The 21684-nt window shown below is 51.2% G+C and overlaps 1 protein-coding gene and 1 long non-coding RNA gene across 2 annotated transcripts in view; one reads left to right on the top strand and one right to left on the bottom strand.

Annotated features, from left to right (window-relative positions):
• Positions 1 to 21684, bottom strand: part of KAZN (kazrin, periplakin interacting protein) — a 1024745-nt gene that overhangs the window by 797617 nt on the left and 205444 nt on the right. The gene's annotated exons all lie outside the window — the stretch shown is intronic.
• On the top strand, positions 14703 to 15339 carry LOC306638546. Its single transcript, XR_013757492.1, has 2 exons — positions 14703 to 14806; positions 14999 to 15339. It is a non-coding gene; the product is annotated as an uncharacterized lncRNA (long non-coding RNA).

The raw sequence follows: 21684 nt of genomic DNA, 5'->3' as shown, positions 1-21684 counted from the left end.
GGGTCACTCTGGGGATGCGTGTGAGGATAAGGCACCCGTGCAGTCCGCTTCCTCCCCCCGGGAGACTGTGGGGGGCTTGGGAGAGAGGGACGACCATCGTTTAGAAGCAGCCTGAGCCAATTTGCTGGGGCGTCCGAAGTATGACCTGCAACCTGCCCTTTGGGAGGGAGATGGAACCGGCACAGGGCCCGTGGGGGCAGCACACCGCCCCTCGACACTGGCCCTGGTGACACATGCTGATGGTGTATCTGCTGTGTGCCAGGCACCATGTTCAGGACCAGGGCACAAGGCGGGGAGACACAGCTCTGTCCTCCCAGGAGCTGACAATGAGACAGAAGAGACGCTCTCAGTGTCAAGATCCTCCATAGTGAGGGTGCGGCTGGCCCAGGAATGCCCTGGGGGTCTCCCTGGGCTGGCAGAGGCTGGCGACAGAGTTTCTTAGAAAAGCGTGACTTTGAAGCTAAGACCTGAAGGGAGAAGATGACAGAGCAAGAGGGAGGCACCAACGATGGGAAGGCAGTGTCAGGGGCCTGGGGCCACCACACACAAGCTTCTGAGTGTCACATGGTCCAGTAGAGCACAGGCAGCTGGAGGACTTGGCAGGAGATGAAGCCACAGACCAGCCCTTCAGGACCACAGATAACCATCTAAGAAACCTGGAGCTTCCCTGGAGGGCAGCAGGAAGCCACAGGTGTGTTTGAAGCAGGCCAGCACCTTGGTCAACTGCACATTTCACAGCGAACGTTCTGGCTTCACTGTAAATTGGAGGCTGATCAGGTACAGATAGATTTTGAAATTAAGCAGGGAAAACATCTGAGAAACGTTACCCAACACCCTTGCTTTATAAGTGAGGGAGGAAACTAAGGGACAGCAGAGAGAAATTACTTGCTCCCAACATAAAACAGGTATTTCATGCCAGGTGTGGAGGCACATGCCTGTCATCCCAGCAGCTCGGGAGGCTGAGGCAGGAGGATAGCAAGTTCAAAACTAGCCGCAGCAAAAGCGAGGCGCTAAGCAACTCAGGGAGACCCTGTCTCTAAATAAAATACAAAATAGGGCTGGGGATGTGGCTCAGTGGCCGAGTGCCCCTGAGAACAATCCCTGGTACCCCACCTCCCCCCCAAGAAAACCAGGCGTTCTACGGATGCGGTGAGCAGGCTGTGTCTGTGGAGCTGAGGAATCACCACACTCGCTCGACACTTGAGAAAGTTGCCAACAGGCACGTCCCTCTGGGGCACCCAGCACGGCAAACATCGCTCATGAGTTTATGCGCCATGAGCCAATTTGGGAAGGGCTTCCTCCCCAGCGGCCTCACAGAATCTCCACCCCAGCCAGAGGAGACTCGTCCTGCATCAACGCTCCCCAGAGACTTGAGCCATCAGCCAGGGGCCTCACGAGGAAGTCCATCTGTGAAGGGCAGCACTGAGCCACCCAGCCACAGGCCACCCGGGCCCTTCCGGCCGCTTGGAGAGGCGGGTTCGCACAGGGCTGGGGAAGGATGGCCGTCCCTAGGCTTTCCTGCCAAGAAGAGAGACCAACATGTGAGGACACAGAGCAGGGAAGGGGCCCTGGGCTGACGGGAAACGCTAGCTTGGGCTCGCTGACCTCCATCCACCCTGCAGCCAGGGCACGGGGCAGCAGGGCCGGGGCCAGGGCGCTGAGTCTGAGATCAGGAGCCGCCCATCCTGCCAGCCGGGCTTTGCAGAGATACCTGGGGAGAAAACCCCTCATGGTGACTTCAGAGGACAGGTAGGGGCAAAAAGGGAGGAGAGAGAGACGGGTGGGAACGGCGGGCGGTACCAGAAAACCAGGGAAGAGGACTTGTTCCCCGTGCACCCAATCCCGCTGGTGTCAGCAGCCCAACCGAACTCAGACACAAGTTGAGATTGCCACGGTCCCCATTTTAGGGCTTCCAATGGTGTTAGGTTTGGATGTGTGGTAGTCGCCCCCTAGAAGCTCATGCGTGAGACGGTACAAGATTTTCACAGGTATGATAATTAGATTGCGAGATGTATAACCTAATCAGTGGATTAATCCAGTGATATGGATTAACTCAGTGGTAACTCGGATAGGGCATGGCTGGAGGAAGAGGGTCCCTGGGGGCATCCTTTGGGGTTTGTGTTTTGTTCCTGATGAGCAGAGTGTGCCCCATCTCTCTCTCCTCTCTGGTTCCACGTGCTGAGCTGCTCTCCTCTCTAACACGGCCCTCCGCCATGAAGCTCTGTCACACTTGGGCCCAGAAGTACAGAGGCGACCGATGGTCTACGGACTGAACCTCTGACACGGTGAACCAGGACGACCTCGTGCTCCTGAGTTGTTCTTGTCAGGTCAGGTCTTTCAGTCGAAGCCAAGTGGACTGAAACAGGTGGAAACCACTCTCTTAAAACAAGGCGCCAGCACCTTTGGGTGCCACTGGATGGAGACTCGGGTCAGTCTACCCACTTCAGCTCAGAGAAAGCACGTCTCCAGGAACAAGGGGCGTCCGCATCATCAGACCCCAGTGAAGGCCAACCACAGGCCTGTTTGTTTTACTGTCACCACTGACCCCAAGGAACCAGGGAGCAGAAGACCAAGAGGCCACGTCGGGGGCCACGTCCTTTGGGAGAGAGCTCAGGGAGGGAGGCTTTGGAGAGCCTGGAGATGCAGCCCTCGGGGGGCCGGGGCCGCGTGCTGGAGGTGGGTTGAGAAGGGGGTGGACTACTTTTGGAGGAGCCTCTGACTCCGGCACCACTGCCACCCGGGAGCGTGGGGACCGCACCCTCTGTTGGCTCTGAGATACTCCGGGTCCTTCCAGGAGGGCGGGAGGAGACTCAGAAGCTCCTCAGCTTGCACACGGGGGAGCTTCAGTACCCTTCCTGCCTGGGGCCACCCCCTGGGAGCTTGGGTACCCTTCCTGCCTGGGGCCACCCTCTGGGAGCTTGGGTACCCTTCCTGCCTGGGGCCACCTGGGAGCTTGGGTACCCTTCCTGCCTGGGGCCACCCCCTGGGAGCTTGGGTACCCTTCCTGCCTGGGGCCACCCCCTGGGAGCTTGGGTACCCTTCCTGCCTGGGCCACCCCCTGGGAGCTTGGGTACCCTTCCTGCCTGGGGCCACCCCCTGGGAGCTTCCCTACCCTTCCTGCCTGGGGCCACCCCCTGGGAGCTTCCCTACCCTTCCTGCCTGGGGCCACCCTCTGGGAGCTTGGGTACCCTTCCTGCCTGGGGCCACCCCCTGGGAGCTTCAGTACCCTCCTGCCTAGGGCCACCCCCTGGGAGCTTCCCTACCCTTCCTGCCTGGGGCCACCCCCTGGGAGCTTCCCTACCCTTCCTGCCTGGGGCCACCCTCTGGGAGCTTGGGTACCCTTCCTGCCTGGGGCCACCCCCTAGGAGCTTCCCTACCCTTCCTGCCTGGGGTCACCCCCTGGGAGCTTCCCTACCCTTCCTGCCTGGGGCCACCCTCTGGGAGCTTGGGTACCCTTCCTGCCTGGGGCCACCCCCTGGGAGCTTGGGTACCCTTCCTGCCTGGGCCACCCCCTGGGAGCTTGGGTACCCTTCCTGCCTGGGGCCACCCCCTGGGAGCTTCCCTACCCTTCCTGCCTGGGGCCACCCTCTGGGAGCTTGGGTACCCTTCCTGCCTGGGGCCACCCCCTGGGAGCTTCCCTACCCTTCCTGCCTGGGGCCACCCTCTGGGAGCTTGGGTACCCTTCCTACCTGGGGCCACCCCCTGGGAGCTTCCCTACCCTTCCTGCCTGGGGCCACCCCCTGGGAGCTTCCCTACCCTTCCTGCCTGGGGCCACCCCCTGGGAGCTTCCCTACCCTTCCTGCCTGGGGCCACCCCCTGGGAGCTTGGGTACCCTTCCTGCCTGGGCCACCCCCTGGGAGCTTCCCTACCCTTCCTGCCTGGGGCCACCCCCTGGGAGCTTCCCTACCCTTCCTGCCTGGGGCCACCCCCTCTGGTTTCGTTCGCAGCACGGATAGAGAATTTGATGTGAAATTTTCTCTAGTTTTCCCATCGGCCACTGTTTTCTTCTATAAACCATCACGTGTGATGTCATAGGGCTGAAAACAGTTTCAAACATTCTGTGCCAACAGATTGCTGCCAGGACAGGGGGAGGGGAAGAAAGGTCACGTAGGAGGTTAAGACTACCTTTCCCATGGCCTCCCACCAGCCCTGCTGCGGGCTGCTCACCAGCTCCTGTTCACTGCGACTGACATTCCCAAGAGGACCCTTCTCCACAGCAACTGCTGAATCGCTCCTGCAGCACCTGAGACCCTCCGAGAAGCTCCAGTGTGCTGACTCAGGGGCCATCACGGCAGCCTCTGAGGCCCACCCAGGTCATAGACCCCTCCGTGCAGAGAAGTTGAGATAGTTAGTGGTCAGGGTCACTAACTATCAGGGTCAAACCAAGTTGAGGCTCACTCCCTCGGCTGTGTTGGTCATTTGGGAGTGGGTTCCGGGGTGAATCCGTTCTTTAAAAAACGGTAGTTTGGGGGTATGGCATCCAGATAGGGAGTGGGCAGGACTCCGTGGCACAGGATTCCCAGGGCACGATGAGGCTCAGCCATGTCTGGGTCAGGACACCAGGCAGCTAGAAGGAACAGAGCAGTTCCAGATTCGCTAAATCCCCCTCACCTCAGGGCCTTTGCCCATGCTGCTCCTGCTGTGTGGAATGCGTTCTCTCTGGCCCACGATGCTGGGGCTAAACCTTGGCCAGGTGGAAGCCTTCCCCAAGCCTTCCCCAGCCCCCAGGACCAGGTCAGGGTGGTTCTTTGTGTTAAACCCACTCGACAGACCCGTCTTCCTTCACAGCTTCTCGGGTCTGTAACTGGGCAACAGTGGGTTATGTCCTTCTCCCCTACCAGGTGACTCTCCCAAAGAGCAGGGTCTGTATCGCCTGCTTAGCACAGTGCCTGACATATAACAGGTACTAAAAAACAAGACAGAGCGTCCGGGGTCACACGAGATACAGAGGGACGTTGATCCTGGAGCTCAGAAGCCACAGCCTCCACAAAGGAGGGCGACCTCATCTACCTGGCGATTCTCCTCCTTAGACACACACACACACAGCCTCGTGTACAAAGGGGACTCAAAAAATGGGGAAGAAAGATACGATAATTCCTGAGTGAGGGCAGGGGGAAGGCTGATCTAGGCAAATAGTAAGGAGGCATCAGGAGTAATGGGACCGCCCAGCCAGCAGAGGAAGAGCAGAGTGGATACGGCTCTGCCACCTCGGGCCGGTCCACTTGGGTGGGACCAGGGGCGTGGAGGACTGAGGTCAGACCCTTCAGCGCCAGGAGACTGGAGCTGCTGCAGGAACAGGAGCAGGCTGCTCGGTGCAGGAAGGGGACCTGGGGAGCAGCAGCTTCACCAGGAGGCTCTGCCCGGTTAGCCACCTGACCCTCCTCCTTGTCACCAGCTCAAGCGAAATGCACCCCTCTGGGTGTGCGCGAAGGAGGCCACCTGTCACGGTTTGGAGGAGAGGTGACCCCCGAACGCTCAGGTGCGAGACGGGTGCAGGAGGTTCGGAGGAGCCATGACTGGGTGTGAGACTCTTCACCCCACCAGTGAATCGATCCCCTGAGGGGATTAGCGGAGGGGCAACAGACGGGGCTGCAGGAGGTGGGCACTGGGGCGTGGCTGGGGTGCACTTCCTATCTGGAGAGGGGGGCCCTCTCTCTGCTTCCTGACCACCCTCTCCCGCTGTGATGTCCTGCCTCACCTCCAGCCCCAGGCAATGGAGCCGGCCTCCTCTGAACGGAGACCTCTGTACCCGCGAGTCCTCCAATAAACCTTTCCTCCTCTACGGTTGGGCTGGCCGGGTCCTGCAGTCACAGCAGCGAAGAAGCCGCCTAAAACGCCACCCTTCCCGCGCAGACAGACTCCAGCCACCGTCAGCGGGCCCCGCTCACTCTGGCGCTCTCAGCAGCTCGGAAAGTCACACCTGCGGAATCCACATCAACGGCGCTGTGTCTGTGTGTCGCCTGCCTGCGGGGTCCAGAGATGCTCCCCGCGTTTGCAAAGTTCTGAGGTTTGTCCCCACCTAGGCCAGTGGTGAAGCTTGGTCCCGGGGCACCTGCTGAAAGGTGGAGGGACTTTCAGGAGGTGGGGCCCAGTGGCAAGTGGTTGGGTGGGGGACACACCCCGCTAGTGAAGGGATGAACGTGGGTCTCAAGGAGTGGGTTGGGCCTCACGGGAGGGGATTATTTCCAGCCAGAAGCAAGTTGTTATAAAAAAGCGAGCCTGCCTTCCTTTTCCACCATGTGAGGCCCTACGCCACCATGAGTCCCTCACCATGAACCTTCCTCTTTATGAAGGACCCAGCCTCACGTATTTTGTTACAGCAACTAAAAGAAAAAAAAAAAAAAGACCAAGACAGAGAGGGAGACGGTTATGGAATGTAGGAGGCAGGCCAGGGGGTCCCGGTGGTGTCTGTGGGTTGATCTCCCCAGGACCCATGAAGACGTTCTGCAGAATGGCCAGCTATCTGACCTTAAGGTAGATCATCTGGATTGTCTGGGTGGTGAGACCCCCGGGGATCACGAGGCCCTTCGATGTGGACAGGAGGGCAGGAGAAGAGGCCGGGAGATGTGGCCGTGGCAGGTTGAAGAGAGCCACGTGGGAAGGACCACTGACCTCGCCTGGCTCTGCAAACAGAGGAGGGCTCCCCAACAGCAGGGAAGACCACATAGTGCCTCCCAGCGCCTCCAGGGAGGAACCGGGGACATCTTGGTTTTCGCCCAGGGAGACTTGGGTGCGACTTCTGACCTACAGAGCCATGGGACGATATAGGTCTGTGTTACCTAAGCTGCTAAATCTGCGGTCACATGTCACATAGCCACCGTGGCTGAATGATGCCTCCACCCCCATTCATGCATTGAAATCCTGACCCCAGGACCTTAGAACGTGACTATATGTGGAGACAGAGCCTTTGAAGAGGTCAAAAGAGGGCATAAGGTGAGCCCCGATCCACTGTGCCTGGTGTCCTTACAGGAAGGGAGATGGCGACACAGATACTGGGTGACCAGAGGACACAGGAGAGGGCAGCCACCTACAAGTCAAGGAACAGGCCTAGAACGCAACCAGCCCTGCTGCCACCAGATCTCAGGCTTCCAGCAGCCAGAACTGAGAAAACAGATCCCTGTTATTCAAGACCCCAGTCCAGAGAGCGCGATCTCAGGAGGCAGCGGCCACGGGGGCCACTCACAGGCCACAGAGGCACGTGGAGACCCGAATCCCCCAGACACAGTGCTTGAGTCGCAGCGAAGGACCTGAGAGACGCCACCGGGCAGAGCAGTCCCCGTGATGCCGTGGCCCTGACGGAGAGGGCAGGACCTGGGTCACCCGGGCCTCCTGTCTGTCCAGGGTCAGGATTCACTGAATAATCACAGCTTCAGAGGCTGCGCCCCTGCTGTTGGTGGCCGCTGCTCAAGCACCAGGGCCCCTGTGGTCTGGAGCTGGCACCGCAGGTTCTTTTAGTCCAGTATGAATGACACTCACGTCACAGGTGGGGTTTCAGAAAAGCAAAGGGGTCCAGGGATCTAGGAGGCTACCCAGAGACAAGGGCAGAGAGCAAGCGCAATCGCTGCAGCCGCTGCAGCTGTTCCAGTGAGGCGAGGATCCTGCCGGAGAACCTGTTCGGGGTGCAGAGGTGTCAGGGCACCGACGAGGTCTAGGCCAGGGTCTGGAGGGCGGCAGTTTTGAAGAGGGCCACGTGGAGCCGGGAGATCAAGCGGGGGACGGTCAGAGAGCGAGAGTCCTATTTCCTGTCCATCCCATGGTCTGACCACAAGGCGGTGTGTGCCACCATAACCAGCCTCAAGGTGCCCCTCCTTCCACGGGCCTCAGGTCAGGCCGGGGGTTCTTCATCTGGTGGCCTGCCGTGTCCCGGAAGCTGATGAGCGGATTTCCTGACGTGAGGGTGACATGCCTGTGAGCCACGTGCTCCTGATTTGACTTGGCACGTTCCTGGCCATCCTTTGTATCAAAGTGTCCAATTCCATGTTAGTTCATGCCTGCGGTTGTGCCGGGCGGATGGAGGTTGTGTAGTGGGTACAAACAGGTGTGGAGTCGCCCCTTGCTCTCAAATGGAGGGACTCATGGCCCAGGACTGCTTCCCGCAGGGCAGCACCTCGGGGGAGGCCCAGCCTGAAAAGTGCCCTTGGAGCAGGCAACATCTGTGCAGAGCTCCGTGGTGGCCCTGAGTGGCGTGCCAGCTTCGTGCCCGCGAGCCCAGCCGGCCTGCGGCTTCTCTGAGCCCCCCAGTGCTGAGTGGAGAAAGTTCGCTTTGGGTCCAGCTGGGTTTTCTACCCTGACTTACTGACCAGGTCCCAGGAAGCAACACCTCTTGGTAGGACATCGGGGGTCACTTGGTGAGGTGGGTAGAAGTAAGTTCCACCCTTGGTGCATTTGATTTTCAGATGTCCTGAGGTTCCATCTCCAGTTTGGGAGGCCTGGGCCCCGGCGGAGGACGGATCTTTGCCTTGAGGTGGTCATCCACCAACAGCGTGACCGTCTGGGCAGGTCCTGCTGAGGCCACGCTGAAATGTACCTGTGCCCTGCGTGGGGAGAGGGTTTGCTGGGCCATCAGAACCTGCAGGCATGGTGGCCAGGAGCCTGTCTGACCTGCTCAAGACTCAAGCAATTTGACAGCCGCCTTTCACATTCCGGCAACTACTGCCCTCCTCCCTGGGTTTGTTTGTGTATTAAGGAGGCTTCCCGAAAAATCCCACATTTATGATTAAATGTGGAAGCCAACGAGGCAGCACCAGGGCCCAACGGAACCAGAGCTCACCCGTCAAGGTGCGCAGGGCGGCTGCTCTCCCACCACCCGCAGGACCCCCAGCCGTCAACGGGCTCTGGAGAGAGACAGACCTGGGCTCAAACCCCTCGTCCCCCGCCTGCTGCATCACCAGGAGGGACATGGCCTCCCTCCCTCAAATTTGCCGTCTGGGAAAAGAGCATCTGCCTTCCACACAGCCTCCGAGGGGGAGTGCGGCGACATTCTCCAAAAGCAGCCCCTGCACAAAGCACACCCTGACCCAAGGCGGTCAGGTGGGGCAGGAAGGAGTCTGCAGAGCAGCTGGCTGCGGCCCTCCCAGGTCCTGCCAAGGGTCTGGCTGTGGGAAGGACCCCCGGGGCTGGAGAGCGGCTCACACACCTGTGCAGACCTGTGCACAGTAGGGCTGCACACCTGTGCCCCCACCCCTGGGGTCAGAAGGCGGCCACCTGCCAGGAAAGAGGAGCCTACTAGAGGTCAGCTCCCAAGGCCCAGGCCCAAGTGTCCAGAGGGCCTCCGGGTTGACAGCTGGTGACAGGCTGACTGGGGAGGGGCCTCCTGGCAGCGTGCGCCCGGCTTCCCCAGGCCCCATCCACACCCCTGCTCATCCCTGACTTGGCTTTTCACCCTCTGCTGTGACAAGTCACCGTGGTGAGTGCAGCTCTGGGCCACATCCTGTGCACCACCTAGGGTGACCTTGGGGACGCTGACTCCCAACCCTGGTTCCCGACCCTGGTTCCCACCCCGGTTCTATATCCTGTGGCCTCTGTGGCTATGGCGGTTCCCAGCAGGACTCAGAGGGTCACCTGGGGTGGGCGTGTGTGAAGAGCCCTGGGCACAGGGCTAGTTAGGAAGGTGCTGGCAGGTCCAGGGAACAGGGCAGTGCAGGGCCAGGGCTGGTCCCTGCCCCGGAAAGACATGGGGTCGGGAGCCGGGGTGGAGAGAGAGAAAGAGAGAGGAGGAGGAGGGGTGCAGAGGAGAGGAAGGAGGAAGGGAGGGGCTCCACCTGGCTTCCTCACCGCTTACGAGGTGCTCCGGCCCTGACCGTCCTGAGATCAAGGGTCTCTCCTTGGCCACCCCGGGCCCTGAGGTCCCTGTCTTCACCCCACCTGTCAGACCCCCCCAGGGGCCTTTCGTGCATCTTTCTTGGGGCGCTGTCCTGGGAGGGCTGAGTCCCCTCCCTGCCCCCTACCCCTCCAGGCCTGGACCCGGGTCCTGGGGTGGAGAGCAGAGCCAGGAGCAGGAAGGGCCAGGGGGCAGCTGGGAGCTTCCTCGGGGGCCTCCTCCCTGGGCCTGGCAGCCCCAGACGCTGACGCTTCACCAGCCTCCCCACCCTGCCCCCAGGGAGGCTGCCAGCAGAAGAGGCTAGGAAGGAGCAGATCAAGGTGGCGAGCAGAGGGGGCAGCGGGGTCAGAGCAGGAGGCTCTGTCAGCTCCTACCCAGCCTTCCCAGCACGGCTCCAGCGCACACTCCGGGCCCCTTTGTCAAAAGTCAGGTGACCCTGGCTGTGTGGCTCTGTCTCTGTGCCTTCTTTCCAGTCATGAGAGCAGAAGGGAGGTCCTTAGGATAGAGGCAGGGATGGGAGGCCGGAGGGAGGAGAATCGCCAGGGTGGGAAGGGAGCCGCTGCTCCATCTATGGCGGGGACCCTCCGTCCTGCAGGATGAGCGTGAATCCGTTTAACAAAAGGCACAGTCTCAACGGGGCGGCAGCGGCGGAGGCCAGAGCGCCCCCACCCTGGCACCAAAGCCAAGGGGTGAATCAGGCAGCACAGAGATAAAGGGCGAGGAGACCTGGCCGGGGACGCTGCGGGAGGGAGCCAGGGGCAGAAACCGAGGAGCCCCGTCCCTCTGATGCCCCGTTGCCCACGGCAACCCACTTCCTCGTGGTCATTTCCATAGTGCTGCCGGGCGGCTCCCTGTGGGCTCCCCGCTGCAGACAGAGGCCCAGCATCAAAGGAACGCACCGCATCCCGCAAAGGTCAATTCAACCCTCATTAAGTGCCGGCAAAATAAGACCCACTTAATCAGCGACTTAACTTGGACATGGAGGGAAAGGCCCCGCCTTGTCGGGAAAGGGGTCTCCGCGGACAGACGCTCTCCCACCAGCCCCAACAGGGCTACAGGAACGGTCTGCGTCAGCGGCTCTCTGACTTGAAGATGCAGAAGAATCAGAAGCCGCTGCAGCCAGGGGGCACGGAGGAGGCTCCTGGGCTCAAGGCCGCAGAAGGCAGGGTGAGGAGCCCCAGCACCTTCCAGCCTCAACCTCCTCCTCCGTGAAGTGGGTGCAACAGACAATCCTGCCTTAGGAAGCGACAGTTCAATGAGATGATACATGTGAAAATCTCCAAACGGTCCGGGCCTTTGAAAGGTTCCTTGTCATTCTTTTTACTATTGCTGCTACAACTGATGAGAGCAGACCCTAAAAATATTCCTTAAGGGCTCTGGTGTCCAAGAAGACACAACTCACCTGAGCATGGAACTCACCTGAGGAACTAATTCCACCTCCCTCCTTGAATTTACTAATGGCTGCGAAGGACTTGACCGAGGTTTTCTGGGTATTAACACAAAGCACGGGCTAAGAGAAGCGTACCTGAGAGCAACTGACGGGTATGAGAGGCAGCGAGGCATTTGATTTACAAGAATAAACCGTATCTTCCCTGGAGAAACCAGTTCTTCCCTCCTCGTCACCATACACACGTGTGTGCGCACACACACCCCCACTCACATTTTTCTATAATGGGGGTCATTGCTTAGTTTCATGAGTGACTTACAAGGAATGTCGTTTAAGTTGGTAAAAATCCTTGGAACCAGAGCCATTCGATTCCCTCTCTTTCACCTCCACCATCCCACTATACACCTTCCATGTTCAAAGTCACTCTATGGTCCAATGTGGCTACTGCAGCTCCAACCATCACACTAACATTCCAACCAGCAGGAAGTGAGGGGAAAGTCGGCCCTTCTACAGGTCTTTTGGGTAAGCATATGCCTGGAGGAAGCATAAAGGCAGATAACGTCCCACTTGGGTGCTTGGATAGCCTCCTAACTAGTTTCCCTGATCTACTGCAATGGTATTAACTAGTTACAATATTTCTAGATTTTTTTTAAAGGGATGATTCGCTCAATGTCAAGACATAAAATTTACTCCATTCTTTCACACTTCTGAACCGATGTCCATGGTGTGGCTACCCTGTTGTTAAATACTTAAAGATTGACAGCCATTTGGATTGTTGTCGTTATTTGCATTTGCAAGTAATGAGCAACCCGTGATGACGTTTGTCTTTGAACGTGTGACTCGCCTGACGCGTTTCCCCAGGATGGGTACCCAGGTGCCACAGTTTGGATCTGGAATGTCTCCCTCATGTGTTCAGAGTTGGGCTTTGGGAAGTGACTGGTTCAGGAGGATTCTGACCTTTGCAGTGGATTAATCCATCGATGGTCAAATGCTCTACTAGGAGGTGACAGCTAGTGTTTGCTGGTCACCGGGGGCTTATGCCGGAGGGGCTTATCTTCTCCGGAGCCCCCTCTTCCTACCTGCCTTTCTCTCTCATTCATTCTCTCCCTACTTCCTGGCTTCCATGGGCTGAGAGACCTTCCTTCACCTTGTCCTTCCACCATGATGTTCTGCCTCATTCAGGCCCAGAGCCACGAGGTCAGCCAACCATGGACTGAACCCTCTTAATTATTATTGTTACAATAAAAAAAAATAAAGAGATTGCTGAGCCTTAGATAAGGCTCTATGTCTTTGAGGTGTAAATTTCCTGCCCCGCCTCAAATGAGAGTCTGACTTTGGGAAATGCAAATTGGAGATTTAAGGAACTGCTTCAGACTATGTCAGATCAACCACCTGGCTTTTAAAACTGGCAAATGATAAATCAAAGCTTTAAAATTTTCTCATGCGCACCTATATGCTTATGTTTACATAGTGTTTGCGTGGTACCAAATTGACTCATAGCTAAGTAGACATTTGCATAACTTAAAAGCTGTTAAGTTAGCTCAAATGCCTTTTGAGTTATATAACTTGGTAAATCTGTGACCAAGAAGTTAATTTGAACTTATTAGTAATATCTTTAAATGCTGATAACATTTTCTTCTGACCTACTAGCCAGCTGGGTTAATATTTATTTATTTCTAGATATTTAAGTTGTAATGTTCAGTGCTTTCTATACACAGTAGCTCTTAGGATTTGGCAAAAAAACTTAAAATGTTAACTATGCTTGAGTTTCATGGTTAATCAAAAATTGCTATTAAAAGAAATGTTAGATAAGTAAGTAGGGCATTCGTTTTTAGAAAATCTCTTATTTTACTGTAATAGATCACAGATGAAGGCTATTCTAAATAGAGTTGATGATTACCATTTACCTGGTCTGTTAATAAATGTTTATGTGGTCTAATGCCAACTGTCTATGATAAAAACTACCTACTTTGTTATAATAAATGAGCTACTGCTATTTTCTTATGTAGACTTTGCTTAGATTGGGTTCTTTAAAATAGAACTTTTAAATTGTTTTGTTTTACAGGGAAATTTGAATTCAGTGGCAACATTCTTAGCCATTGCAAGCTTCAAATATCTTGTTTCTTTTTTCTTTTTCTTTTGACAAATGTATAATGCTTATATCTATATTTGGAATTCATCCTTGGCCTGGAATAGTAATTGTTCAACAGATTTGGAGATTCACAAGAGAGACTAACCACCAAACATAGGCATGGACTGAATCCTAAGAGGTGTATAATTATTATTTATTTAGTATTGCCAGAACTCTTAAGCTCAAGAAATTTAATTTTGTTTGGTGTTTTTTCCTTGTTCCAGGCCTAAGATAAGCTAAAATAAATAACAGATGATTTAAAAATGCTAATATGCATGTATGGCTTCTGTTTCTGATTTCTAGAATAACATCATTCTATAATGAGCTAAAATTTGTGGTGTTTTTGCTATTGTAAAGTGATTGCAAATCCTAGCAGTACATTTATAAATTAACTATCAGTCTGTTTAGATATTTACTCGGTAACATCTATGTTACATGAATTTCCCAAATATTGATTGTTATATTCTTGACCTCAGGTAGAAGAGGAATTTGATGTTTTATAAGTTTTTAGACATTAGCTTTTCAGATTAATTTTCCTTTTTAAGTTTACTTTCAAAACACTCTTATTAGAAAAAGTTTTGTGTTTCTATACAAGTCCTGAATTTGATTGTTAAAGATAAAATTGAATATAAACAGATTAAAAGCCTGTTTTCTCTTTGATTCCACAATGTTACTTCGAAAGAACTCTCTGTAAACAAACATCAGTTCCTTTGCTAACCTCGAGTTAAAAATGTGTTTGTATGGTGCTGTTCATAGAACAACTCTGGCACTTTCCACTATGTCTTTATACTTTCTGTACAAATGACCTGTGTTTTATTTTTTAATCATCGAGTTACTTCATGGCCTTCTTAAAACATCCCTCGGAGCTGCTAAATGGATCCAACGCTATGTCTGATGTCAATAGTTTGTCCAACTAAATGTTGTAGAACCTTTCTCATTGGAGAGCGATTCTCTCTGGCAGTACATGTAGACCTACCTTCCAAGACTCAATGTGTCTCGGGAGAAGAGGTCTCTCCAGAGAAGGGGCAAGGGGTGCCCAGAGAGAAGCGGGGATCTCCACCCAGGCCCATCAGGGCCTCTGCCTTACATGACAGAGAAGAATTTCAGCACATGCCAGTCAGAGTGATTGACATTTATTAAGGAAGCAGATACACACTCAAGGGAGAACGAGGGCTACCTGAACAGGTAGCGGCCTGTGGGGATAAAGTGAGGAATCCGCACCCAGGAGAGAAGGTGGGCCCTCTGGTGAGTGAGAGATGTGTAGGGTTCTGGGTCTTTCTTTAAACAACACCTGGGTGAGGGGTGGGCCTGGGAGGGAGGGAGGGATGATCTCAACCTGGTGATTACAAAGCAGGTAGGGTGGTCAGCTTTACACTGACTGGTCTCCATTATCTGATCAACGGATAATGCTTGAAAGCCCCCTGAGTCACAGCTCTATTAAAATATTGTGTCAGTTAAGAATGCACAGGTAGCTCTTTGCTTCCTGATCTCATGTGAGCAGCTTCCCTCTGCTATACACTCCGCCTTGATGTTCAGCCTCACCTTGAGCCCCAAGGAATGGAGTTGACCTAAGGACTAAGACGTTTGAAATGGTGAGCCCTCAAATAAACTTTTCTTCCACTAAAAAAAAAAAAAAAAAAAAAAAAAAAAGAATGCACAGGTAGATGTAGAGATCTCTCAGAAATTTGGGAATGACGGGCGTGGGAGAGAGACCTGGTAGGGGGACTTCTGAACTAAAATCTCATTTCCTCATCCTTCCTTTAAGTATTCTTTCCACCCGTCTCTCGTGTCTTCTAACGCAACCATTCCTGTTTTCTTCTTCAAGATTTGAATTATGTTAAATGTCTTTATTTTCTACCTAAAGGCACAGAATAATGGTGAGCATTGTTTTTGAAATTAAAATTTTACCTTGACAGTTTTTTTTTTTTTTTTTAATTTGGTGTACATCTCTGCTATCAATAATGAGGCTTAAAATATAATGGGCATTGGATAAAAAAATAACTGGTATTTCTGAAAGCAATGAGAGGTTATTATATGCCATTAAGTAGCACCTGAGTCAAAACACACCTGTTCGGTTACAGATGAATATATTTGATATGAAAATCTCTGGGAGAAAACAAAATTGATCAAATGAAGAATAGACATTAATTAAGATAAAAATGTAGAAAACAGTTTCACCTTTCTGGATTGCTTTATTAATGCTTGAATTCTAGAGGAAATTAAGGTAATTTTTAAAATACATTTATGGGTAGTATCCAGCAGTTTGACAAGTTCACAGTTATGATAAACCTGAAAAACTGACATTTCTGTAAAATGAATCCTCAACTATTAAAACAGTGAGACATTCGCACATGTATCTTTCATGTAAAATATTTAAATTTGTCCTGTTAGAGACGTGTATTTAAGAAAAATCTTTAGATCAAAAAGTATTCTCTATGATATTTATAGGTGATTAAGTTGGCCCTACACAAAAAGTTATTATAGGACTTTCTAAAATCAAGATGTAATGTATAGATATAAAACCAAAAAATCTTGTTTTTGTACGTTAAACAATAAGGACTTCTTAACATTTTGAGAAGAGTTCACAAAGATCCAGTTTAAAAAGCAAAGATTTTGTGTTATATCAAGATGATCTCCTATTTCTATGTTTTCTGCTGGTTTTATTAGGTTATTGATTGCTTAAAGGAAAAATGAAGTTCGATGAGGTAAGGATTTCCTCAAAACTTTGTTCTGAAGTCTGTTTTTAGTTTATAGCTCTGGTGAAATGAACTACTCCTGTTACAATGATGTGACATGTTTTATTGCTATAGATATTCTAAAATATCTAAAGCTTTGAAAATCTGATAGTCCTAACATCATGATGTTGTTTTAACATATCGTCAAGGTAACTAAACTGTGTGACTGAGTTGCTAAACTCCCCTTGTAATAATAGTTTGTCATCTTAGAAAACATGAGCCACGTCCTCACAGTCAGTAAGGGGGAATCTTTATTTATCTTTCATTTCTGGATGGATGTAAAGTTAAAGATTTTAAGATATGTGTAAGACTGGCTGCATTTAAAAAGTCATCTCAGCTCTCCTGTTGGCATTATGGCTTTGTGAAACAGGTTTTAAGGTTCAATACATGTGTGTATTATTAATTGCTAAAATAACATTAGTTCCTGTAGTCTGCATTCCAAATGTTCACACTTCTATGGAATATGCCTATAAAAAGATGTGGTAAAATGCATTTATGAGCTTCCTACCCAAGTGGCAATGAATCTTAGTTCGTATAAGAAGGACTAACAGACAGTGTTTAATGCAAATCTCTGACGGAGCTACTTTCTGTGGACAAGTTGGTTTTCACTGATTAGGTAAAAGTCATATAACTAAAGGGATTCTGTTTATTAGCCCCATTCTACTGAACACTGATTTGCTTTGCTCTTATTCATGGCTGATGTTTTTCTTGTCTGTCAAAATTCTTAACAGAATCTTCTGGTCAGTCTTCCCTAAGCACAGTTCTTCCTCAATCTCTTGTTGCTTCAATTTGGCTAAAAAGGGGATCTTCTTACCAAGAATTGTCTGCACTTCCCCTCGGATATGGGACCAATCAAAGAACAGGAGGATCTCCCACTGCCTGGGGCCACAGTGGCTGACAAACCATCGGTGCCCCTAGGTCAAGGGTGGGCAATCGAGGGGGTCTCTTGTCATATCCCACCAAACCAAACACCAGGAGGTTACGGAGAGAGTCCTCCCCTCTCAGGCAGAGACGCTGAATATTCCAGACTTTGCCTCCTTCAGCAACAAGGATCTGGCTTCAGAGTTCCTTTTTATTTTTAAATTGTTGATGACCTTTATTTTATTCATTCATTGATATGCAGTGCTGAGAATCGAACCCAGTGCCGCACACATGCTAGGCAAGCGCTGAGCCACAATCTCAGCCCTCTATATACGTTTCTAAACTTGCAAACGCAGAGGTAAGGACAACTACCCCACTCTACTCTCTGGCATTGGATGTTCTTAATATGGATTTTTCTTTTTTTAAATTGTTTTTTACTTTTTAAAACATTTTTATTTTATTTTTTACAGACTGCATTTTGATTCATTGTACACAAATGGGGTACATCATTTCGTTTCTATACTTGTGCACCATGTAGATTCACACCATTCGTGTAATCATACATGTACATAGGGTAATGATGTCTGTCTCATTCCACTATTTTTCATACCCCACCTCATTCCCCTCTACATAATCTAAAGTTTCTCCATTCTTCTCTTACCCCCATCCCTCCACCCCCATTTTATGTCATCATCCACTTATCAGGGAAAACATCCAGCCTTTGGTTTTTGGGAATTGACTTATTTTACTTAACACGATATTCTCTAATTCCATCCATTTATCGACAAATGCCATAATATTATTCTTCTTTATGGTTGAATAATATTCCATTGTGTATTATATACCACAGTTTCTTTATCCATTCATTGATTGAAGGGCATCTAGGTTGGCTCCACAATCTAGCTATTGTGAATTCAGCCACTATGAACATTGATGTGGCTGCATCACTGTAGTGTGCTGATTTTAAGTCCTTTGGGTATAAACCGAGGAGTGGGATAGCTGGGTCAAATGGTGGGTCCATTCCACGTTTTCTGAGGAACCTCCTCACTGCTTTCCAGAGTGGCTGCACCAATTTGCAACTCCTCCAGCAGTGTGTTGAGTGTGCCTTTTCCCCACATCCACGCCAACATCGATTATTGCTTGTGTTCTCGATAATAGCCCTTCTAATTGGAGAGAGATGAACTCTTAGGGTGGTTTTGATTTGCATGGGATCCAGCAATGAAGGACCACCCGGCTCCCTGAGGCCAAGGGTGAACTAAACAGGGTGGGGGGATTGTATCCCATCCTCTTCAAACCCTAGGCCTGGCTGGAGCCGTGGCTTGGTGGAGCCTTTGTCCAGCGTGCGTGTGGTCCTGGGCTCAACCCTCGTGCACGGTAACAGCATCATTAAAGCCCTGGGATATTTTTCTCCCAGTTCTCTGGTTATTTTCTCCATTTCAATAGAAGCTGAGAAACTGCCCGAAGCCAAACGTGCCTCCTGGTTTTTGTTTCTATAAATTATAACTGCTCCTCTAGGACCCGGGGAGACAAACGAGCTCCCCACTTTTGGCCAACAGCATTAAACCCATTTTCCTCTTTGCATCGCCTGCTTACTGATTTTGGGGGTGGACAACCGAATCCAGCCAGCTGGGATCCAGGCAGGTCCCCTGACTAGGCAGGCGGTAACAGTCTCAGGGAGAAGGCAGAGGCAATTCCACACCTCTCATCTCAGAGAGGAAAGAAGTGGGTTCAGCTGCATTTAACTCAGGATCTAGAGCCATTTATAAAGCGAGCGTTGAGCTACCAGTTCTTGGCGACAGGAGGGCACAGCCCGGCCCTGGGAGAGCCTTCCGTCTCTTCCACAAGCCTCCAATAGGGTTTCGGAGATGGAATGGGATCTGCCCAGCAACCGGACTTGCAGGGAAAGAGAGCCGGTGGTGGGCCGGGGTCTGTGAGGCCTCCCTGAGCAGGCGGCGGGGCTGGACGGGAAGGACAGGAGAGAGGATCCCTCCTTGAAGAGGGTGAGGAGCTGAGTTCCCGCTGGGTGCTGGTTCCTGGTGTGGGGCACCAGGAAAGCGGCAAGAGAGAGGGACAGATGCGGTCACAGCTTCTGTCTTGCTAACAAGGCCAGAAGGGAAGAAAAGGAGCGCGTGGCCAGGCGGAAACCCAAGCCAGCGCTCCCTGATCACAGAACACGCAGAGCTGACCCTGAGCGACAGAAGGTAACCAGTCCAGAGAGCCGTGCAGGTCACCCCATCCCACCGAGTGCGTCTTCATTGATTTTAATCACACAGAGAAATGAATTTCATAAAGCACAGGACACAACACTTACTTGTAAATCGATGCAAAAACTGGATCATTGTGTTGGAAAACTACTGAACCCGGAGATACAATGTCGCGGGCAGAAAATAGAGGACAAAACTACCTGCTCTCCGAAAACAGACGGTCACACTGTCTCAGATCCCCTGCAAACACGAGTCACAGGTGCCCTGCACGTCTGTGTGTGCACGTGTGCATGTGCACATGTGAGTAGAGGCTTGCTAAAGTTAGGGAAATACTAAATTATTAAATGACCCACCACTACATTTAAAGCACCATTTCAGAGTCATTATTAAAAATGATAATAATGAAAACAACTGTAACAATAGCCACCGTGAGACACACCGTGTCTTCTACATCCCTCTGAAAGAATTCTGACCCCGTCACTGTGCTCTGTCACAACAATGCTGTGAGTCAGGCAAAATTGTAAGTTTCATGATCACCAAAGAAATTAATATGAACCAAGGCAGAAGTTTCTCCTCTGGACTCTACCTTTCCATCCAAGGTCTATGGGAAAGACTTAAGGGTCGTTTTCTATTTCTTCTTTTTTTTGCATTTTTTTATTGTTCGTTCTATTTAGTTCTATGTGACAGCAGAATGCATTTTGATTCATTGTTCGCAAATGGAGTAGAACTTTTCATTTCTCTGCTGTACACAATGTAGATTCACACCATTTGGATAATCATACATGTACACAGGGTAATGATGTCTGTTTCATTCCACAAATTTCCCCATCTCCTCCCCTCATGTCCTTCTACTCACTCCAACGTTCCTCCATTCTTCCCTTACCCTCTCCCCCTGCCCCTTGTTATGTATCCTCATCCACTTATCAGAGAAAACATTGGGCCTTTGGTTTTTGGGGCTTGGCTTATTTCATTTAGCATGATATTCTCCAACTCCATTCATCTATCAGTAAATGCCAAAATTTTATTCTTCTTTATGGCTGAATAATATTCCATTGTGTATATATCCCACAGCTTCTTTATCCATTCATTGATTGAAGGGCATCTAGGTTGGTTCCATAGTCTGGCTATTGTGAACTGAGCTGCTATGAACATTGATGTGGCTGTGTCACTGTAGCATGCTGATTTTAAGTCCTTTGGGTATAAACTGAGGAGTGGGATAGCTGGGTCAAATGGTGGTTCCATTTCAAGTTTTCTGAGGAATCTCCACACTGCTTTCCAGAGTGGCTGCATCAGTTTGCTGTTCCACCAACAATGTATGAGTGTGCCTTTTCCCAACACCTATTGTTCATGTTCTTGATAACAGCCATTCTAATTGGAGTGAGATGAGATCTTAGGGTGGTTTTGGTTTGGGTTAATTACTAGAGATGCTGAACATTTTGCATATCTTTGTTGATCAATTATATATCTTCTTCTATGAAATGTCTGCTCAGATCCTTAACCCATTTATCTACTGGGTTATTTGTATTTTTGACATTAAGTTTTTTGAGTTCTTTATAAATTATAGAGATTAGAGCCCCATCTGAAGTGCATATGGTAAAGATTTTTCTCCCACAATCTTGACTCTCTCTTCACATTATTCATTGTTTCCTTGACTGAGAAGGAGCTCGCCTGCCACTGGATACACATGAGCATGTGCACTTTTTCGAGGGGGAGAGTCTATGGATAAGCCCCCCAAATTTAAGAATCACTGAAACAGAAAGAGAGAGCTAAGAATTTGGCATTAACAAAATGTCAACATTAATAAAATGTGCTGACATTTCCAAAAAGCGCTACAGTCAGATGTGATAATTGATGCCTTCTACGTGTTGTTAGGTGTGTGACACACACACTCACCTGCTCAGACCCACAGGGCAGGCTCAGGGACACAGGTACTATGGAAGCAGGGCTTTCACTGACAGTCCTGCCCGCTCAGGTGTCCCTGTGAGCCGCCCACCCAGAGCAGTTAGGATCCCCATGTATCCCCTAGGGCACAAGGTCTCTCCCCGGTTCCTCAGTGGCTGAGCGTCGGGGGTGCGATCCTCTGCATCCCACTCACCGTCTCCTGTCGAGCTGTTCAATGTCACAATGCGCTGTGCCTTCAGTGGGCTTCCGTTCTGTGCCCGGATGGTCGGGCTGGGCCCCTTCTCCCACCTCCTGTGGGTCACAGGGCCGTGGATCTGCCACACTCAGGTGTTCACTGCTGGAAATCACTGCTTCATGTCCCTGTTGGCTGTTTTTGTTTGTTTGTTTGTTTGTTTGTTTTTACATCCCCAGTAATTTTACATTTAAGGCCACCTGCTGTCTGTTGAAAAGGGCCTGCCAGGCTTTCTATGCTCACGTCGAGATATCCTGCTTGACCAGACCCGAGACAAAAACCTATCCTCCTGCCTTAGACTCCGTGCTTGTGTGTGTGTGTGTGTCTCACAACAGGAACAAGGGAAGCCCCAACGTCTTCAGCTCACTACCTGAGAGGGTTTCCAGAAGAGACTGCAGTGAGAGGGAACCTA

Source organism: Sciurus vulgaris, assembly GCF_902686455.1.
Source record: "Sciurus vulgaris genome assembly, chromosome: 1".
Taxonomy (NCBI): Eukaryota; Metazoa; Chordata; class Mammalia; order Rodentia; family Sciuridae; genus Sciurus; species Sciurus vulgaris.
Note: the sequence above shows the minus strand (reverse complement) of the source record. Positions and strands in the feature narration are given on the sequence as shown.